The 22,436-nt window shown below is 38.9% G+C and overlaps 1 protein-coding gene across 11 annotated transcripts in view; it reads right to left on the bottom strand.

Moving 5' to 3' along the window:
• Positions 1–22,436, bottom strand: part of TENM4 (teneurin transmembrane protein 4) — a 2,941,751-nt gene that overhangs the window by 1,767,821 nt on the left and 1,151,494 nt on the right. For all 11 annotated transcript variants that reach the window (XM_086678435.1, XM_086678426.1, XM_086678434.1 and 8 more), the window contains one exon: positions 3,392–3,445. The gene's annotated coding sequence lies outside the window, so the exon portion shown is untranslated. The remainder of the gene's footprint in view (positions 1–3,391; positions 3,446–22,436) is intronic.

Genomic DNA, 22,436 nt, shown 5'->3' on the forward strand with positions numbered 1-22,436 from the left:
TTTTATGGCATAAATTGCATATATTGTTTTCATTTGCTTGTCTTCACTTGACGAATGTTGGCTCTCTAGAACAGGTTGTAAGTAAAACACGAGGTTGCATTGAAGCCTACCTTATAAACTTTGTTACTAAATTCCAATTCCTCCTCATCAAAGAATTTAGCCATAATCCTGAACCATCTGTGGTTGTGGGAATAAATGCACTATGTCCAGAAATGGCATTCCATTCCTTTGTAACTTGATTTTCTTTTGTCCCTCTTGTCTCTCCCAGGATGTTTGCTTTTTCCTAAACGGCCTTATTCCTAAGCTTTCATGTTTTTCTGTTTTCGTAGACTGTTAACCCTTAACTATTGTAAAGTCCTTTGTGATGCTTTTCATTTAGTTACAGTTCACCCTCTCAGGTCAGCATTTTTCAGTAATGGGAAAGAGTTATACATGACAAAGTGTTGGCAGGAAGGAGCTAGATTTTAAAATAAAATTTCCTACTGGACAGCACTATAACAGTCCCGGTATAAGACCATTTAGCCTTCCTGCAGAGATGTACTATAAAGCAGTATTTTTTTCCCCTCAACATTATTTGAGTTCTCCAATTCCTTCTAAAGAGAGGTAGACGTATGCTCTTCTGATTCCCTGTTTTCACCTATACCATCTGAGCTCTCTGGTACAACAGAATAAGGCAAGTTTTAGAAAAGAAATGAATAAAGTTAGTTCCGATATCAATGTAAGGAGAAGCTGAGATAAAATTGAATTTTTTAAGAAGACGGATATAAGGAAAACCATTTGAGCGTATTATGAGGAAATATAGGGCTGAATCAGAGAGGTGTGGTAGAGAGAACTCAGGATTAGAATGTAAACCATTAAGGCCAACATGGGTAAGAAAGAACATAAAGTAAGATGATGGTTAGCAGATAAGACAACTGACTGGTAGTTAGGATGCAGAGGTCCTAAGAAAATTAGATGTCCAAGTTCAAGATACTGTACTGGAGCCACTTAGGGAGAACCCACTTTTCTTTAGTCCATGGTGTCTGCCCCGGGATTTTGCTTTTTACTAGAGAATCGTATTGCTCATCTCACACATTTCTCCACCTCCTCACCCTTTCCATTTGCCTCAATCCTGTAAGCGTTGGTGCAGAGAAAATAATTATTCAGCAGAGGTGAAGTCAGCCAAGAATCTGAGGGAGTTAATTTGGCCTTGTAAGAATAACATAATTGAGGAAAGGGTATTGTGGGGTATGAGCAGGAATTTGAAGACCTCTGAAAAGATGTCTGGGTCTTCTCTTGAAAGAAGAAAATGGAAGTGTAGTTAGAAAGGTTTCCTAGTAGCAAACGCATGGAGAAGTCTCGGACTTGAGATGAATCAAATGTACACTGATGAGCACCCTTTTAGAAAACTGTGAGTCATGTCTATTTGGCAAAAACACATATCAATAAAAAGAAGGAGCAAAATGAATATTTATTGAACATAGGAACGTGTGTTCATTGCTTTAGATACATTATCTCATGAAACACATACAACGTTCCTATGAGACTGGTACTATTATTTCCTCTGTACAGAAGAAAAAAACTGGGCTGTAAGGGTAGGTTAGTTCTTTGTCCAAGGTCACATAGTCAGTGAGAGGCAGAAGCAGATTTTAAACCTAAGACTTTGTGAATTCTAAGCCACATCCATCTCACTGAGCTCCTAGACCCCATGAGGAACATTTGTTAGCATATTTTATGTACATAAGTGGACGATGGCAGTGGGGAACAATAGACTGAACAGGGAAAGAGAAAGGGACTCAGATTTGAGGAGAAATTGATGGGGAAGTCACACACCAGAATTCTTTGAGTGAGTTGGGATGAGCAAGGGACTCATGTTGTTGGAAGATGGAAAAGTCCACAGATAGATCTAAGTAGTTTTGATTTCCAAACAGAATTCTGGTGAAAAAATAATTTGATGCCACAGGAATTTTCAACCAAGGTAGACCCCACAAATTTGTTTAGGGTGTTGAATAAATGATCCTAGAGAAACTAAAATTTCTCTGGGTCAGAGTATACAAAACACCATATGTTAGCGGATTGAAATAGAGTTACCTCTTTTCTAAACATGTGTGTGTGTGTGTGTGTGTGTGCACATGCACGCATGTGCACATATACTTGTTGTGGGAAAAAGTACATAGTAATACCACTTAGTAAAATTTGACCCTATTTTATTGGCATACTGATTATGTTTTCAAATCTAAGATGTTATTGATAGAGAGATGCAGCCTTATTTTATGTACCCCTAAAATATAAAACAAAATGCTTCCAATTATAACTAGAAGGTTCCATTAATTGGAAGACACATGCTGATTTCAGAGATGATAAAATCGTTATACACCTGCATCTGAGAATCGACCAATGGCTGCATTTTCTTCCCATCTAATTTCTATGCATAAATAGAGGTCATATCTAATACAGATAATTTCTAATACTGCTTTTTCTCTTGCTTCAATATTATCTATTATGATTAGAAATATTTTCAAAATCATAATTTAACAGGTACATGATACTCCATTATATGGCTATGCCACAATTTAGGTAACAAGCCTTAATTACTCGGCAGTAGAGTTTTTCCCCAGTGTTTTATTATTATAAATAGTGCCACAGTAAACATTTTTTAAATATAAATGTCAATACTCCTTTTTGATGAATCCCTTACAAGAGACTACCCCAAACTGAATTAGATCAACAAGCATAAATATTAAAAACGTTACCTATATGTTTCTCAATTATTTTAAGCAAAATATATTTAATTTACCCTAGAAAAGCAATTTAAAACCAGAGATAGCAAGTCCAGAAAGCCAATATACTTACAGGCTTTTCCCAGAACCCAGATGCTACCAGAGAAGCCAGCACTCATTGGACCTATGTCTTATTCTGGCCCTGTCTAGTCTCTTTTTTATTTTCCTGTTCCAGAACTGGTTTCAAAGCATGTGTTGTGTCTAGGCTGTTTCTACTCTGAAAACTGGAGATGATGTCATGCCATCTCCCCACAAAATGGGTGGAAATGGTTCTGAGACCTGGTAGCCTCCTGGGTTCTCTGTCCTCCAGCCAGTGGACAAAGTCCTGGATTACAATTCAGCTAGGTTTTCCTACAATCTCACCTTTTCTTGGTAATTCCCAACCATCCCAAATAAATCGACTATGTATTTTCTGTAGATGCACACTCTACCACATTTTGCTGATCAAATTCAGCCCAAAAGACCAAAACGGCAATGGATTTACCCATCTGTATTGTTTCTGGGAGTCTGACCAAGGAGGGTGGCAGGATAGGACCTGAGCATACTGAAACCAGATGGATTAAATTTAGATTCTCCCCAAGATTGTTGGCTAGAACATGTGGGTGTTCATGGCAGCTCCCCCAGGGGCTTACCTCATTCAGCCTTGCCTTTTCAGTCCAATCAGTCCTGTCAAAGTGCTGATTTTTCTAGGAAAAGGGAAAGACAGGAGCAGAATGAGTAGAATGTAACAGTGAAAATAAAATGTGTAACATAAGCGTCAGGTAAGTTTAATTCTTTCAGCACAAATCAAGAATCTCTCTCCATAAATCAGGAAAAGAACAAAAATTCAGTAAGAGAAACATAATGGTCTTATCAAGTGACACAAACACCACCTATAAAATTTAGACCCACATCGAGTCCAGCCTTCAGAAATGACCTGGCAAGATGAAACAAGAGTCATTTTAGAGTCATTTAATCTCTCTAACTTAATTTTCTGAAAGCAAAGAGCCACAGCAGTATCCAACCTCATTAGCCCAGGGAGGGGGCTGGCAAAGGAATTCAACGTAATTACAAAGTGCTTCTGAAATAATAAGTGCAACATGTGTATGTTCTTCCATGAGCTGACTTCTCCAAAGTTATCCGTATGTTAATAAGCAAATTTAATTCACACTGATATGGAAGTGATGAGTCTAATCCTAAATCTGTAATCACGCACTTGGGAATGAGCATTTTCCTCAGCATGAAAGAATACTGACAACATTCTGATGCAATGAGATGTGTGTGTGTGTGTATGTGTGTGTGTGTGTGTGTGTATGTATACATATATATATGTATGTGTGTATTACATATATATATGTAATAAAGAAGACTTCCCTTGGACTATGTTTGGTCAGTTTTCAAAGAAATGCAAATTAATCATAATTGATGCACTCTGTTATCGTAACTTATGAATGGATTCAGAGTACAACTTTTAATAGAAACCTTATGATTCTTCTAACATTTGAGAACTCTGTATCTTCAAATCATTTTAACTATTATGACTTAAAATCATGACTGTTTTAACATCCCCAAAATGTCAAGCAATAAGATATACATTCACATTCACAAAGGTCAAGGTGAAAAATCTTCTCATTTATCTGTGTTTAAACTATCAGTGTAAACATTTTTTTATTCAAATACACACAAATCTAACATTGCATTTCTGTCTTCAGTATCATTGTTCTTCCATGGTCATGTAACATTTCAATAGAAGACATTTTTGGTTTCATATGCTATAAGACACATTAAATGGCAGTATTAAAAATCAGTCTTCACTGGGGCTCCTGGGTGGCTCAGTTTGTTGAGCATACGACTTTGGCTCAGGTTATGATCTCGTGGTTTGTGAGTTCAATCCCCGCAACGGGCTCTGCTGACAGCTTAGAGCCTGGAGCCGGCTTCGATTCTGTGTCTCCCTCTCTCTCTGCCCCTCCCCTACTCATACTCTGTCCCTCTCTCTCAAAAATAAATATTAAAAAATATTAAAAAGTCAATCTTCATTAAGATCATATGAGAAGATAAATTTGTATAAAAACTACTAGAAAAATAAAGATGCTCGGAGTTGCAAAGGACACTGTGCTAGTTATAATCCATCTAGGCTGGCATTTTGCCCATCTCCCCAATGTAAGAAGCCTGATCACCAATCAAATGTGTTCTATGGTGAGTCCTGAGCTTACTAAATTTGTCATCTAATTTCCCTTTCAGGTTCCAATTAACAGTGACATGTAGTTACCAAGCAAACTTAAAAATATATCATTTCAAATGTATTCATCACAACCACTAATCATTCTCTCATACCCTTGTTCCTTTTTCTCCTAAACTAGGGCTAAAATTGGTACTTTTTGAGATGCCCTCAGAATTCCCTGCACATAATTCTGTCATAACATTTTCCATATCATATGGTGGTTGATGGTTTAGTATGTTCTTCCTTCCCATCATACCGCAGGGTGTGAAGGAGGCAACCGTATCTGACTCACTGACGAGACAAAAACTATTAACAGGTATGCTCACAACTTACCCCTCCTCTGATAAAATCCAAAACCAAAACCTAAAACATGGGGCTTTGTTCACTTAGATTACTCCTCATTTTTTCTATAATGCCCCCCACTTCATATGAATATAGTCCTTCTCACTTTTATATTTCTGTGATGCAGAATTAGGATAGATGATAGAGAACACAGGACTAGAAAGTAGGAAGGGAAGGAGATAGGGTTTGGAAAAACAGAGCCAGGAGAGTTGATTCACAGGAGGAAAACAGAAGAGGAAATGCACTGTTAAAAATCATGCACAGCATGGGGGCAATGCAACAAACTGATGAGGGGCCAGTGGCCTCACAAGGTCAGAAAAGAGTAAATAAGAGAGGGAGAGAAAAGGAGAGGAGAGAGCTAATTAACTGATATTTGGTTAGTTTCTTAATCAGTAAGAAACTTGAGGGATTAAGTAAGTGGAGCTAAAGAGCAGGATAGAAGACAATTTTATGAAGTTCAGGGACCACGTCCTCCAGTCTTCTTCACTGGTCTTTGAGAGAGATCAGTAATAACTTAAGTTCCTTTGGGCATTAATTGACTTCTTTAATAGCAAAACACCTTGGACTAAATCAACAAGTCTTTATATTTAATGGTATTATAATCACTTATGTACCCTACTTGCCCTGCATAGTGTCTGGTACAAATTGTATTTCTGATAATAGTTCATTAAAAGAATACCTGAATACGTAAAATATTATGTGGTTCATTTTTCCACTAGGGGCAGAAATTAAAATATGAGAATTTAACATATATGTTAAATATTTGACACCCCATCTTGCATGCATAATGACCTCATTCATTTTTCTTTAATCAAGGATAAAACCTGGGCTAAAAAAGATAATTAAGGAAATAAAATACAGGTCTTATTCCAGGATGAAGGCCAAAAAAAGAATGAAATATCAAGATTTAAGTTAGATGAAATTGAAGTGTTTTTTTTTTTTTTTTATTTAATAAAAATTAAGTTGGAAGCAAACTGTTAGGTACTAAAGATGAAAAGAGACAGTGCCTTAAGGAGGCTTACAAATTGGTAGGTAAAAGAAAAAAAATCTAAAAATCAGCCATACTTTTCTTAATAGAGAGAAGCCCAGGTTCTATGGAAGTACAGAAGGAAGGGTACTCACTCTGCTTGGGGTGCCAAGAGTCAGGACTGTCTTTATAGAACTCACACTTCAAGGATGAGAAATAGTTCATTAGGCAGAGAGGAAGGCATGCCTGGCAGAGAAAATGGCATATGCAAGAGCAAGGGGGAGTGAATAGGTATGCTCATGTTTGAAAATTTCAAGAAGACTGTGTGTTTAGAAAACGTGGAGCTAAGTGTCTGGGATGGATGTTGGGGGTTCTGGGGTGAAGTACAATGAAGATGAAGGTCAGACTCAGATGAGGAATGTCATGAATAAATGAACACTATGATTAATTAGAAAATCACTTCTGAAGATGAAGGAGAGATAACACATACACACACATGCACACACACAAACAGGCATTTGTTTATTTATCTTAAGAGAGAGAATGTCTGTGGTATTCCAGAAAGATGGTCCCACATCAGGCAAAACTGATGACAATGGATCCAGTGTGGGTGCTGTGCAAGAGACCAGGTGAAAAATGGCAAGGGCACTAGGAAGAAGTTGGATTTGAAAGACATTTTTGGAATCAGGATTGACAGGATGTGAAAGGTGAGGGCAAGACAGAAATTGATAAAGACACAGAGATTTGTGGTTTCAGAGACTGGGTGGATGATGGTTGCCTCATGAACCAAGATGAGATGCGTATGAAGAAAAGTCCTGTAAAGAAAGAGAATACATTCTATCTTGAACATGTTGCATTTGAAGTATCTGTAAGATATCTAAAGATTTCAGCCATAAATAATATTTCTTGCACCGAGAAGATAGCTTGGGTTTGTTGATATAGGTGAGCATGAGATTTATGGACATAAGACAAGGAAAGAGAAGCCAATGTGACAATCCTGATCTAGAGTGAATAGTGGAACAGTGTTTAAGAGAGAGAATAATCACTAGGAACAGATCCTATAAGAGGACAATGAAGATACTTTGGGGATCAGGGAGTCTGAATTTAAGATAAAATAAATTCAAGAAAAGTGAAGATTTTTGTCATCCATATAAAAAAAAATCAAAGTGTGGTAGCTCCTGGGTGGCTCAGTTGGTTAAGCATCTGACTTGATTTTGGCTCAGGCCATGATTTCAGGGTTGTGAGATTGAGCCCTATATTAGGCCCCACAGTGGGCATAGAGCTTGCTTAAGATTCTGTCTCTCCTCTACTGCTTGCACTTTCTGTCTCTCAAAAATAAAAATAAAATAAAATAAAACCAGGGTGTCAATTTATAATTTTGATTTAGAAGACTTCAGGGTCTTCATCTTAAAAATATCAAGGGACTGGGGTGCCTGGGTGGCTCAGTCAGTTGAGCGTCCGACTTCGGCTCAGGTCATGATCTCACTCTCTGTGGGTTCGAGCCCCACATCGGGCTCTGTGCTGACAGCTCAGAGCCTGGAGCCTGCTTCGGATTATGTGTCTCCCCCTCTCTCTGCCCCTCCCTTGCTCATGCTCTGTTTCTCTCTGTTTCAAAAATAAATAAAAACCTTAAAAAAATAAAAATAAATATCAGGGGATATTGATAAGCTCCACACTAAAGAATATGTGAGAATATTAAAACGATATTTTCAGAGCTAATAAAGTCAAAGTACTTCTGAATTATAAATTATCATATAAATATTTGCCATAAAACTATATATTTTAAGTTAATAGCAATATAGCACCTTCCTTCCTCCCTCCTTCCTTCCCTCCCTTCCTTCCTACTGGCACAGGGGACCATAAGCATTTACTGAGCATTTAATTCCATGAGCATTGCTAGGAAACAGGACCATCATATTCATATCTGATGAGTTCAGGTCCAAATCCCAGAGGCATTAATTAATTAATTAATTAATTCTAACTCCAGGATCTGGATTCCAGGAGGTGTCAGTGAAGTTGGAAAGATGATTGGGCTTTCAGCATACAGAGAAAAGGTGCTATGAACACAGTAGACACTCAGTAAAAGCCTGTGCAATGAAGATGATCTTGAATAAGACTGCATTTTCTTCATTTTTTTAAATTTTTTTTTAATGTTTATTTATTTTTGAAGGAGAGAGGGACAGAGTGTGAGTGGGCAAGAGGCAGAGAGAGAGGGAGGCACAGAATCTGAAGCAGGCTCCAGGCTCCGAGCTGTCGGCACAGAGCCTGATGCAGGGCTGAATTCACAAACCATGAGATCATGACCTGAGTCAAAGTCAGACACTTAACTGACTGAGCCACACAGGAGCCCCAAGACTGCATTTTCACCAGGTGAATGTAATCTCCAGAGTTTCTATATTCTTGCATCAAGATTTAAAACGGCTGCTTTGGACATGCACATCCTTTGTTCTTTGGGCTTTGTACATAAATGATGACCCAAATCAATGAAAGATTTAATCCAAACCGATGCAAATGCAAATGCCCTAGTTTCACACAGCTGCAATGGTTATTTCGGTACATCTGGGAAACAGCTGTCGAGCCTCATCTTTACGCTGGTTTTTGTTTAACTTCAAATGAGTGTCAAGACTAAAAGGAATGCAGGTGATTAGAAGGTGGTAAACATTTTGGAAATACACAGGAATTTCCGAGCATTCTTTTTTCTGTGAGAAATAGCCCTCCTCTCAAAGAGCTGGAATAATGGAATTTTCTCATGGATTACCTTTCCTCATCCAAGCTCCAGAGCACCTAGACTAGCTCGAGGGTGTAGCTTGTTTAATGATTCCAAAAGCACTCTTCTCCCATGACTACACAGAGCCAGTAATGGGACACTTTCAAGGCCAGGTATAAGTGATTACCCACCGGGACACAGAGGCTATGACAGGATAGGCTAAAGCTGATATGGACAGCAAGAGGCAGGATATAGGGCTTGACTTTCTGCTAGAAGAGGCTGTGGAGACCTTGCATCTGAGCCAGACAGCTGACAAGATGCCTTCTCCTTGGGATTCATACCACAACAATAGGCTAATAGATTTATGCCATAAAGGCACTGACCTTTGTGGGCAGGAACATTTTCTCACAGGAAAGAAAAAGGCACGATACGCCCATGTGTGCAATAGTTTTGACAGTGACTGACAGCACCGACTGGCTCCAGTATCCAGGAAGCATAAGTATAGGCTCTCGCATTGTTACCCTTTGATTAACTTCTGACATACTTTGCAACATAAAACTCTTACAGGGAGATTGCCCTGTAATGCTGGCTGTAACATCTAGAAACTTTGCCAATGAGAGCTAAAATACACTCAAAACCAGTTTAGCCTAAAATGATGTGTGTCTGTATGAATGTGTATGCGTGTGTGTGCGCACGCGCTCTCGTCTCTGTGTGTGCATGTGCCTGCATGTGTGTAGAGGTGACAAATGTGGGTCTTTACACTTTCCGCCTCATAATGCTATTATTCAAGTGCAGTATTTAGAAAAAGCTTCTCACATGTTACACGCACATTGCACATGGAGAGACTTAAGCGAGGCCAAGATGAAAATAAATAATGCATGAAGTCAAAGGCCTGAAGCAAATGTTAACTAATTTCAAAATGGGTCAAAATCACAACAATTAAGTCTCTGACATGTGAAGTCATTTTTTTCTCCCTAAAATATTAACCAACTTGCTTCACTTCTTCTAGATTGATTTGTAGAGCATGAAAGGTCATTTTGGAGGCAGAGGGGGAGTTTGGCTTCTACAAGCCATCCATAATGAGAGCCAATAAATTAGGTAAAGCTCCTGTTTACCTAAGCTGAAATATTGATGTCCAAGCCCACATTGAATGCAAATCTCTACATTAATCATTTTTCTCCAGTCAGGAAATTCAGACCATGGTAACACATGCTTTGATAGACCTATACATCATAGTTACAGCAACATTAGACAGTGCCTCAGGGACAGAATACAAATATATTGCATTGGATTTCCTTCATTTTCCCCAGCCTGACTTTTATTTGTGTCTGCAAACTCTGCTGTGGGTATGTGAAGTTTTGACACGGGTTTGGACAATATTTTTGATTCAGGAAATAACTGAAGATTGGCAACAAGAATGTTCTGTCACTTACTTGCCAGGCAAATCTGGAGGAGGCTCACGTCTAGTTCCTCTAGCACAGACCTTGATGATCGAGTTCCCCAGTCCGCCTTCCCCTGCATATACAGTGATATGCCCCGTGCTTCTCAAAGTATGATCCCTGAACCTCCCGCTTCTGAGCCTTTGGTGCTTGCTGATAAGTGAAATTTCCTAGGCCCCATACTATATATAATTCAATCAGATTTCCTTAGGGAATCTTCTATTTTGTGGGATCCCCAGTTGTTTATTATGCATACGATTGTTGCTAATTGCCATAGACAGCTATCAGCTTTAGGCTCCTCAGGACTACTCTGATCTTGTCCCTTTTCTACTCAGAGCCATTCCATACCCAAATATGCCCCAAATCTCTACCCAGTTTTATACTTAGCTCTCTTCTACTTATCTAGAGGCCTTACTCAGGCAATCACATCCACTGATAAGATTGTTATTCTCTCCATTTGCAGAAAACTTCCAAAATACTATTTCCAACAGTGGTGGGTTTACCTGAGAGATTCATATATGAAAACGCCTGCTGACTTCTCCACTTGGCAATTTAAAGTCAACATGACCAAGGGGCACCTGAGTGGCTCGATCGGTTGTGCATCCGACTTCGGCACAGGTCATGATTTCACGGCTCGTGAGTTCGAGCCCCGCATCAGCCTCTGTGCTGACATCTCAGAGCCTGGAGCCTACTTCAGATTCTGTGTCTCCATCTCTCTCTGCCTATCCCCTGCTCATGCTCTCTGTGTGTGTGTCTCTCTCTTTCAAAAATAAATAAACATTAAAAAAATTAAAATAAAATAAAGTCAGTATGACCCGAAATGAACTATGCTTTTCTCTATGCCACCATCCATCCAGATAGAATTCCTGATATTCTCATTGATCCCTCCGTCTCCCTTTTATTTTCATCAAGTAAATCATCAAATAAACTGCCTGTGTCCTCTCTCTCTAGTCTCCACTGTGGCCCCTCCTCTTCTTTTCTTCTAGCCTTGCCCAAATTCAGGCCTTTGCCACTTGTCACTTGCTCCACTGCAACAGACCTCTAACTGTTCATCCCATCTTCTCTTGAACTTTTAAAATCAATCTTCCACGTGGTTGCCGAGTAGTCTCTAAAAACACATCTTGCTTTCTTAAAACCACGCCTCTTCATGCAGGATAAAACCGAGGTCGCCTGGCATGACACACCTTCCCTTTTCCATCCTGCCCATAGTCAATTTCCTCCAATCCTCACCTTGAATCTATACTTCTAATACAACAGTTTATGGTAACCTCATAGAGACCAGACTTTTACACAAATTTGCATCTTTTTTAAAAAAAAAATGGGTTTTTTAAAAATTTATTTTGAGAGAGAGAGAGAAAGAGAGAGAGAGCAAGCAGGGGAGGAGCAGAGGGAGAAGGAGAGAGAGAATCCCAAGCAGACTCTGCACTGTCAGCACAGAGCCCGAGGCAGTGCTCAATCCCATGAAACGTGAGATCATGACCTGAACTGAAACCAAAAGTCAGACGCTTAATTGACTGAGTCACCCAGGTACCCCCCCTACACAAGTTTCATCTCCTATTTTCTTTCTGCCTGGAATGTACACCTCAACTATTTCCAGTTAGAGAATGACTACTTAATAATGATAACAATTATTATAAATTTTAGAGTAACATTTTCTAACACTAAATACTCACTTTATGGTAAGCATTGAGTTAAACATTCTTTTTGGTTCTCAGAAGGATCAAACTGCGGTAGCTACCATTAGCAGTCATTTTAACAAACCCTTGTTCAGGTCAGTGTTTTCTCAAGGTTTTCCTTAATCTCTAGTCCAATTTATTTCTCCTCTTATTACTGCCAATATTCCTTGCACTTACTTCAGCTAAAATGTTTAGCCTACTATATTGAAATAATGTGTTTTTTATTCTCCTCTCTTAATCGGTAAATTACCTGCTCTGTAAGAGCAAAGCATATGTCTTTTTCAGTCCCATTTTCTAAGCATGTAGCTCCAAACTTGGCACAATGTTTCCTTAACTTAACAGATCGGATATACTGTCATGGAGAATATCACCGGGTATCCCTTCTCAGCATATTTAATGGAAGACCATTTGATCTAAAGTCTTAAACTTTAAGGGTACAAGCAGGGCCATGCTCGTGTTTACCCACTTCTGCAGTGGCTAGTACTGTATTTTTTTATATGATCAATGTTCAAAAGTGTTGGCAGAAATTTAAATGCTACTATCCAGACTTCAGGAATATTAAAATGATGTTTGGCTCTGCTAAATTTTAGAAATACATAATTATACAGAGTCATTGTTAAAAGCAAAATCATTAGGCACAATAGCCATATTTAAGCAGCATGATGTCAGAATAGATATTCATTAGACTTAATGGATTTGTGTGTGTCAGACAGAATAAATGTAAGAAGTTATAATAGAGCACAAAAAAGAAATAGAAATGGATTCCTGTGGTAAGAAAAGGGAGAATGTCATCTTGTGGAAAGACAGAAATCCCAAGAATTAAGGGACTCCATGACATGCATTCTTTTACACTAAATGTTTAAAAGTCGTTCAATAATTATGTATATTTTACTATATCTGTATGATTATTAGAATAACATAATAATAATGAATCATTGTTCCACTTATTGAGTGAATATTCTGGCTAGGTCCTTTACGTGCCTCAATATACATGTTAAGCATTCACTGTCTCCCAATTTACAAATGAGCACACTGAGGCTCAAAAGGATTTAGTGTTTTCTCAAGGCCATGTTGTAATATATTTGTATACAATATTCTGTTTCCTCATTCATATAGCAAGCACATGCTGAACAGTAACTGTGCCAGACATGGTAGTAGGAGCTAAACAAGTAAGGATACATGAGAACTTTAAGGAATCCACAGTCTTGTTGTAGAGTCATGGAAAATAACACATAAGATACAAAGTGTCAGGTTCCCTGAGAGATCTGACCTGTGGTAACAATGGTGGGGGCTGTGATAACCTGTGAGATAGGTATCTAATTCAGCATGGGGTGAAAAGGAATGTAAGGCATCATTGAATACTTTCTAATAAGTCACAAAAAGTGTGACTTTATGAGGGAAGAATCTTGTCTCAGATGGAGGAAATGGCACGTACCATAGACCGAGAAGTTGGCCCGGTGCACCTTTCTCATTCCTACTTTCCCCAGAATGTGTGTGAGAAACATGGCAGATCATCTTGATACTGGACTCTCAAAGTGGACACCTTGAGAGATGATGTTGAACAGACCACTTGACTTACTCCAAGGTGCTCAGTGAAGATGTAGATGTGTGTCATGGAGGGGTGCTAAAAGTTTGGCCTACATGGATGCAAATGATGCCTTTGAGTGATGATGCAGGGTACAACCTGAGCACTGTTAATGACAGTCCTGCTCCAGGCATTGTGCTGTGTCTCTGACATACTTGATCTGATTTATTCCTCAGAGTGATTCTATAGATCAGTTTGCTCGCCTTCATTGTATGGATAAGGAGGCTTATCCCCCACGAGTTTAAATAACTGTCCCCAAATGATACAGAGGACAAATAAAGAGCCAGGATTTAACCCAAAAGCGGCTTCAAAATCCTTGCTCTTTCTGCTCAGGAATCAGGAATGATAATAATTTAAAAAATCCTATTTCACTCCTTGGGCAAGCTCTCTGCCAGCCTTACAGAAAGGTACTTTATTCTCTCAGTCCAGTACTTCAGGGAAACAAGAAAACCTGCTGCTTCTACATCAGCTTCTTGATGAGTAGCAGCCTGTGCAGGCCCTACTTCCTTCCATTTTTCTGCTTCTCCCTGATTTGACTCTCTTTTATCCTCCCTTCCCCCACAATCCAGCTAGAAAAGGGTCATTCCCTCGACTTCATATGCTAGTGACTTGGTTCTTATTAGCTTCCCATCCTGTCTCTATTAAACTGTCCCAAAGTTAACCGAGGTCACAGAAGACCAATAGGAATCCCCTATTAATGTAATATTTCTTAAGTGCTGTATGTTCCAGGTTTACAGGGGCTCAAACAGAGCCGCTAATGGGAATAATAAGCTCAGAGTAATGAAATAAATATGAAAAATGACTCCAGTAAGAAGTGTGGGCTTCCTTTGAACACCCTTCTGTCTCACTTTTAGGACTGTGGGGGTGATAAGCCTAATTTTATGACCACTGTCATGTTGTAAAACTTGTTAGTCTTTACTGTATCCTTAGCCATGAAGTCTCCCCTTTCACTTAAGTTTAATTCCATATTTGGGTCGAAATCCCAGAAGTGGTAGGTTTCTGCTCTGAGCACACTGTGCATTAATCTACCATGCACCAGAGTCCATTAATTTTGAATAGCACTATCAATTATACTACGTGACAGGGAGATAACTATGTTATCACCTTTGTAGAAGTGTCTTTCTTAGAAAATCTATACAGCTTCATCAAGACTCTAATGCTGATGGATAACTCTCTTTTCAAAAATCGCAACTTGATTGCATTTTTGTTTCATGGGATCTTAAAAATGCAAGCAAATAGAAAACTTCTGAGGCTTATAATACCTATCCACATAGACAATGAATAAACTTAACACTATTCTTCTAATAAAAATAAAATTGCTTCTGCTTATTCTGGGCCCTTTAAATAGATCTACCCTGAAAGTGTAAAAGTGCACAGAAAGACTATGTCAGCACTTGTACTTGGCCTTGTGAGTTCTCCCAGGTTAATCTAGTAGGTGCCACTGTGAAGTGACTCTTCTTGCCTCCCCTCCCCCATCTGACTCTGTCCCATTCTCGTATTCTCTATTTAGAACCCTCATATTGGCACACTGGCCTGTTTTTCCTGGCCTTTTTCAGGATAACTTCTGGTTTGTGTTTTTGTGTTCTTCCCTCAAAAACTCCAAAGAAAATACAAATCCACCTTCGTGCTAAGTGTCAGGCCTTCTCAATGATTTCTCTTAGGTCAGGCATGCGGAAACATTAGAAAGCAATCCTTCCCTGGTTTCCCAACCAGCTCCAAATAAAATAGAATCTCCTTGCCAACATTATGGTACGAACCACTCATTCATTCGTACAAAAGCAAATTTTGGGTGCCCACTCCATTCCAGTCACTCTTGCAGGTTACTCCTGACAAGATGGAAGTACTCTATCTCTGCTAGACTTAATAAAGGAGAAGGAAAATGGCAATGGAAAATACATGTACAATGCGATTCAACTGCAGGTAGCAAAGTAGGATCAAGAGACCCAAGTGGGGTAAATGCTGGGCAATGGGAAGAAGAAAGGAAGATCAGAGCTGCCACTGGTAAGTCAGTCAGGAAAGACCCCTGCAGGGCTGCTCTTGGAGCAGACATCTAAGTATGTAATGAGAGCTTTCTAGACCTTGTGAATGTCAAGTGCTCAGGATCTGAGGCTGGGATGCATTTGGCAATTTTAGGAGAAAAAATGAAGCCAAAATGCTTAGGGCAGAGTAAGCGAGGTTAGCTGGACAGGGGGTAGATCAGGCAGGCCTAAGAACAAAGGGAAACTAAGGACTGCTCTAAACTGTTCCTGTATGGCTCCAGGTCTCAGGGCAGACAGAGCACAAAGTTCTTTTACTCCCTAAAGTGACTGACAGTGAGTCTCAAGTTTGAAAGGGAATGATTCTCCTTGCATGTCAATAAAAATGGATTTTCAGGTCCTCTCGATATTTCTTTAGGCTGAAACAAATAAAATGTATATTTTAGAAAAATATTTAGTAATATTAGACTATGCTCACAATATTTTCTTTACAGGCAAAGACTAAGAACACCACAGGGTATTGGTCTCATTTCCTCTTACAAATTATACATGTTTGTATGCGTGTGTAACATTTATATATAATATTTGTTTTTAATTATATATGTATGTAGTTCATAAAACGTGTGTATGAAAATATCACAAAATTATACAGTATAATACTAAGAGCAATTTTATGGATGGTGGTGGTATGGATGATGTTATTCTACTATTATTTTTTACTGTATTTCCCAAAATGCCCACAATAAATGTGCATGACTTTAATTATTGAAAAGATCCAAAAGTGAAGGCCTATGTAAAATTGCCCCAATTTGCAGATATACAGGAAAACGTGGAGGAAGACGCATTACTTTGAATTGTTCATCATTCATGTGTGAATCATGTACCTATGACTAATTAAAAGTATGATGTACATGTTGCTTAACTTCTCAGAGTCTCAGTTTTATCATTTGATAATGTGGAAAATTAATATGAAAAGTAAATTTTAAAAATAGAAAGGAATAAATCTACAGAAATACCTGAATCATACCCTTTTAGGGGTCAGGGATTATACCTGGTAAATTGGTGTTCTGAGACCAACTTAAATATATTTGTGTGGCAAACATAAACATATGGGGTACACACACACAACCAAGCAATTCTGACACCAACAAGGTGTCGTGAGAATTCGACTAAATGCAACTGAATTCTAACACTATCTAGCAGGAAATAGCATCTGATTCCACAGGTTAAGGGTTCAGACCCACAGGACTGACCCTACCTCAGACACCAGTCAGAAGCCCAGGTGTTACCTGCATTTCTGACCAACTGGCTATAATCAGAGATTCCCAGTACGTCCTCCTCAGGTTTAGTTTGCTGGAGCAGCTCAAAGAACTCAGAGAAACATTTTATGTACCAGATTACTGGTTTATTATGAAAGGATATAATTCAGGAGCAGCCGGATGGAAAAGAATAGGGCAAGGCATGGGCCAAGGGCGCAGGGCTTCCATGGCCTTTCCAGGTATGCCACTTTCCCCAGTCTCCACATGTTCACCAACCTGGAAGCTCTCAGAACCCTGTCCTTATGGGGTTTTATGGAGGCTTCATTACATAGCCACAATTGATGAAATCATTGCTCATTGACAACGGATTCAACTTCCAGCCCCACTTCCCTCCCTGGAGGTCAGGGGGTAGGACTAAAAGTTCCTGTAATTAGAGTTTGGCCCATTGGTACCTAGCCCCCAACCTTAAGTGCTGTCCACTGGTCACTTCATTAACACGACAAGGGACACTTCTATTGTTCTCAACACTTAGGAAATTCCAAGGGTTTACAGAGATGTGAGCCAGAATAAGGACTAGAGACCAAAACTATATATTTCTTATAATAAGTCACAATATCACAGCTGTATACACCCAGTATCTTACAGAGTTTTATATGGAGTAGCTTTAGAAAGATAATAAAAGCTTTGATTACAAAGTCCAAAGCACTCTCTATTGATATATAATCATAGAATAATTAGATCACTGGCTGGAAATTGACCTTGAAGCCTCTCTCCTCTATCCAAGTCTAGACTTCCCATCGGTCAATGTCCAGGTTCTACCTTTACACCTTTAACCATAGGCCCCTCATTCATCTAGCAGCAAATCCTCCATATTCAAACAGAACTCACTGTTACTTTTTATTTTTTTTCTCTGTTAAGCCAAAATCCATTTCTCTGTCCTTTGCATTCTTCAACCTACTTCTTTCTTCAGGATCTAAAAAAAGTGGCTTAATCTAACATTCACATAGTACCCTTTCTAGTATTTAGTAACAGTTATCATCTCGCCTCTCCATTTTTCCAGATTTTTCTCATTTTTTTCCAACTAACCCTCAGAAAATAAGGTTACAGGAGCACTCAATTGCTGGAACAGACTCACTATATACCTATACGATTGTGAAATCTAAAATGAACATAAATTCCAGCCAGGTTGGAGTAGCACCTGCCAAACTGTTTTAATTCATTCTCAAATCAGGTAGCATTTTAGGAGTCCGATCACTAGTTGTCTTAAATTTGTTCCCAGTATGGCATACTAGGAAGGTGTTGGTCTTGCAACTCAGAGTTAAAGCATCTGGGATAGTGAGTGACACGTGATAAGCACTCAATAAATGATGGCTACTATTGTTAATAATTATCACCATAATAATTTTAGAACCATTAAGATATTTTATATTTGCAACCACTAAGCCATAGCTTCCTGATCCTGTCCAAACACATTTTTCCCCCGATCTCTGGATAGAACATTCATCTTTGTTAAACTGCATTTTGCGAGAATTAAATGGTCTTATTGCAGCCTGTTAAAATCTCTTTGGATCATGATTCAGTCAGAAACTGTATGCACTCTTCTTTCCAGATTCCTGTCACTCTTGCATTTGATGAGCTGTCTACTAAATCTTCAGCAAAGCCACAGATAAAACTGTTGACTGCAGCAACTTCAAAGGCAAGGCATACACACTGCATATCCCCCAATGTGAGGAGGAAAGGGGCTGCTTTCAGCCGTGTACACCCGTGCCCTTTGAAAAATGGCAGACTGAAATCTTTTTAAACATTTAATTTTAACCCTGGGTCACCAGATTCATCTGCAGTCCATTTAAAGTTATAGGATGCAAGGCCATTTGAAAATTATCATTAACTGTCATTTTTTTAAAAGATACACTGGATCACAATTCAAATTTGGAAATTTCTTGATACAGTTGAGCAGTATAATTAATGAAAAGCAGCTAGTCCTTTAAAATTTACTCTGTTCTAGGCCTCTAAGCCAGGTCCTAAAGGAGTTTACAGTCCAAGAAAGCATGCAGATATATAAATATACCATTTCTGTATATGTTGTCAAGTGATATAACAGAGGCACTCACAAGCGTTTCTAAAGAAACACAACCAAATTTCTCTCCACAAAGTTATAAAAGTTTAAGATATGGAAACTACTGTATAGACTATCAAATCCAATCTCCTCATTATACCAATGAAAAAACTAGCTCAGAGAGAGGAAGCAATTTATCCAAGTTTACACAGCTAACTTGTGGATCAGAACTAAGGATGTCTAAGTACCAGTTCAGTGTTGCTTCTCTTCTCCCTTTGACAATATCCTCCCACACCAAAGAATGTGTTTATTGATAGTAATCAAATATCTTGTCCGAAGATGTACTTTCATAAGCTAGGGTGAATATAGATGCAGAAGAAATAGAAAATGTGTATCCCACTGAGTTTTTACCCGTGAATATACCTAAAGAATTAACACACATGCTCACGCACAATTAAATTCCCATAAACTCCAATAGTAGCTTGTCATTATTTGTTTGTTTGGGTGTTTTTCCTCCTCAGTGGAGTGTTGGAAAATACAATAACAACACCTTGTTAATTGAGGATTCAGCCTTGTTAGTTTTTAATTAATTTATTCCACAAATATTTATTGGCTTTTTACTATACAAAAAGTCCTCTGTAAAATAAAATATAAAGGAGCGATGGCTGCAGCCCTTAAGGAAGTCCGTTTGTCTAGGAAGTATTCTGCTCTTTGGGTTACAAAGAGCCTAATGGAATGTGTCATAAAGCCTAAAGAGCGCAGAACATTCCAGATTCTCACTGTTAACAAGAACACACAGGCTACTGTCACTGTTCTAGGGAATCTGTTCTACCATAAATTAGAAGATAGTAGCTATTTAGTGGATTTTACTAACTGAAAAGAATTGAGGTATGTGAATTAAGTGATATTTTCTCATTTGGTTCTCCCAACTACTCTGAGAGATTGATATTTTAATTACTCCCTAGGTGTTCTAGCTGAAAACCTGAGGTTTACAGATACTGATGAACCTGTCTCAGGTTGTACATCAAGTAAATGGAGAAGCTAGAATTTGAACGCAAGTCTGCATGACTGCAAAGCCTATGTATGCTCTTTCCACAGTACTTCCGAAATGCTCTGGGATCAAAGCGTGGTGAGGGCCCTGAGTGTCTCTAGTCCTGGGACAAATGGATAAGGGGAGCTTGGAAAGAGTCAGTCCATCACTGAATTCAATAATTTGCCTTTGTTAAGGATGAAACTTACACTATAAAAAGCACAATTTTCTATAAATTGAAACACAAATACACATAGGTATATGCATACACACACAAATACACATTCCTCAAATATCTCTAAGTGTAAAATTCTGTGCTTAATCTGTGAAATTCTACACTTGGTCTTTTCAAGCTATTATTCATAATTACTGTTAATGGAGATTATTTTTCACTTTCCTTTCTGAAACTTTCAATTCTGTATTTACAATATGGGCTGTTACATGCAAAATGGTTTATGGGAAATTTTTTCCCCCAATGTGGATGGTTCTGGCAATGAGTTTATCTCCCCTTAAGCACATTTCTTTGCGGCCATGCCAAATTGCCTTAGCTATTTGGTCTTACCAGTGGTGCAACACTTGCCAGAAGCTTCCCTGGGGAAATTAGGTAGCTCTAAGAAGCTCCATATCTTTTAGACCCAAGTTTCCTCAAAATATCCTGGAGCATTTCCAAACTCTTCAGTTCCACCTCACTGGTCCCTAGATGAGTTGTGTAAGATTTCTGAATGACCTTGATCTACCCTAATTTTAAATCACCACAGGTAACAGAAGGAAATGCTGAGAGGGGATTATTCCCCAACAGAGAGATCCTCTGGAAAGTGACACAGGCCCAGTATGGAGGGCTTCACATCTTCTGGATGGCTTCTTTCCTCATGATGGCAAGGAGGTTTCAGATGAGAAGAGGTGTCCCTGTGGCTTCCTATTAGAAATCAGATATGAAAAAGCAGGGGACAGATTCCAAATCCCTCTTTCATTTACTTTTCTAGAAGTAAATTTGCAATATAGACAAAAGAATGAAACAGTAAGGGCTTCAGTTATTTAAGCAGTGGTAAGCAGTGGGGATAAAACAATAATTTTAGCATCAACAGAGTTCTTTACTCACGAAGCCTGCAGTTAGTCACGAATAGAGGTCATTTCAATAAAGTAGGATACATATCAGGAACAGAAATACCAGGACAACTGAGATAGGCACCAAACCCAGATCCACATGGCTGGGAAAAGTTCTAACTTTTAACACCTATGTCTACTCATCCTCAGAGACTCTATATTAAAAAATAATAATAATGTTTATTTTTGACAGAGAGAGACAGAGAGACAGAGCATGAGTGGGGGAGGGGCAGGGAAAGAGGTATATACAGAATCTGAAGCAGGCTCCAGGCTCTGAGCTGTCAGCATAGAGCCTGATGCGGAGCTCGAGCTCACGGACCACAAGATCATAACCTGAGCTGAAGTCAGATGCTCAACCGACTGAGCCACCCAGGCACCCCAGAGATTCTATATTTTTTAATCTAACAGGCACTTATTTAATATTTTCTATATACTATATACATAGAATTGTAAATACTTGGTAAACATTAACTGTTTTATTCTTCATATTAACACTATGAGATAGGTACAACCGTCAATAGCCCTATTTGATGGACAAGGAAACTAAGGCAGAGGTAGTTTGAGTAACTTGCCCAAGGTCACACAACTAGTAAGTGACAGAGAAGGAATTTGAATCCAGAGGATATGTTCTTACTGCTAAAACAAGCACCTTTCAGTAAATCCCTTAAAAGGAAAAAATCCTAGGAGCTGGTCTACAGGGGTGGCTCTGGAAGGGAAGATCTGGGAAGACTGTGCCATATGCTGCAGCTCTGAGGGAGTACAGGAGGGAGAAGAAATATTAATCCCATGGCCTTGGCTTGGAAGAAAAGAAGGACACTGCTGGGGCCAGAAAAATGGTCAGCAGCCAGGCAGTAGAAAGGCCTGAATGAGGTTCCTTTACTGCGACAGCCGATCCGAATTTCACTTTGCAGTCTAATCCAGGCCCATTGTAGACTTCTGGAAGTGCCAATCTCCAAAGAAAGCAACATGTAAATAATCTTTCCCCACCTAAAAGGCAATTTTTGCAGACAGCACTTTCTCTCACCACACTTCTCCTCTACATGCAGAGAGAGATTGATGATAAAGACAGCTTTCCTGACAGCCAAGTCCAAAACTGCCCTCACTGCTGGCCTCACAGAGGAAATGAGAGAACAGTTGGTCAAATCAGAGGGGGGATATCCTCTTTGTTGTTACCAGCCATAATCCAAAAAAATTACCGGACCTCTCAATAAACAGCAAACTCAAAGAACAGAGTGGGAAAGAGAAAAATCCATCACTTTCGTGGACTAGAAAACATAAAAAATGCAGACAGGGCTCTGCATGTTATCAGCAAACTATCACACTTAAATGAAATCCC

Source organism: Puma concolor, chromosome D1 (genome assembly GCF_028749965.1).
Source record: "Puma concolor isolate L17-30 chromosome D1, mPumCon1.1.hap2, whole genome shotgun sequence".
Lineage (NCBI taxonomy): Eukaryota > Metazoa > Chordata > Mammalia > Carnivora > Felidae > Puma > Puma concolor.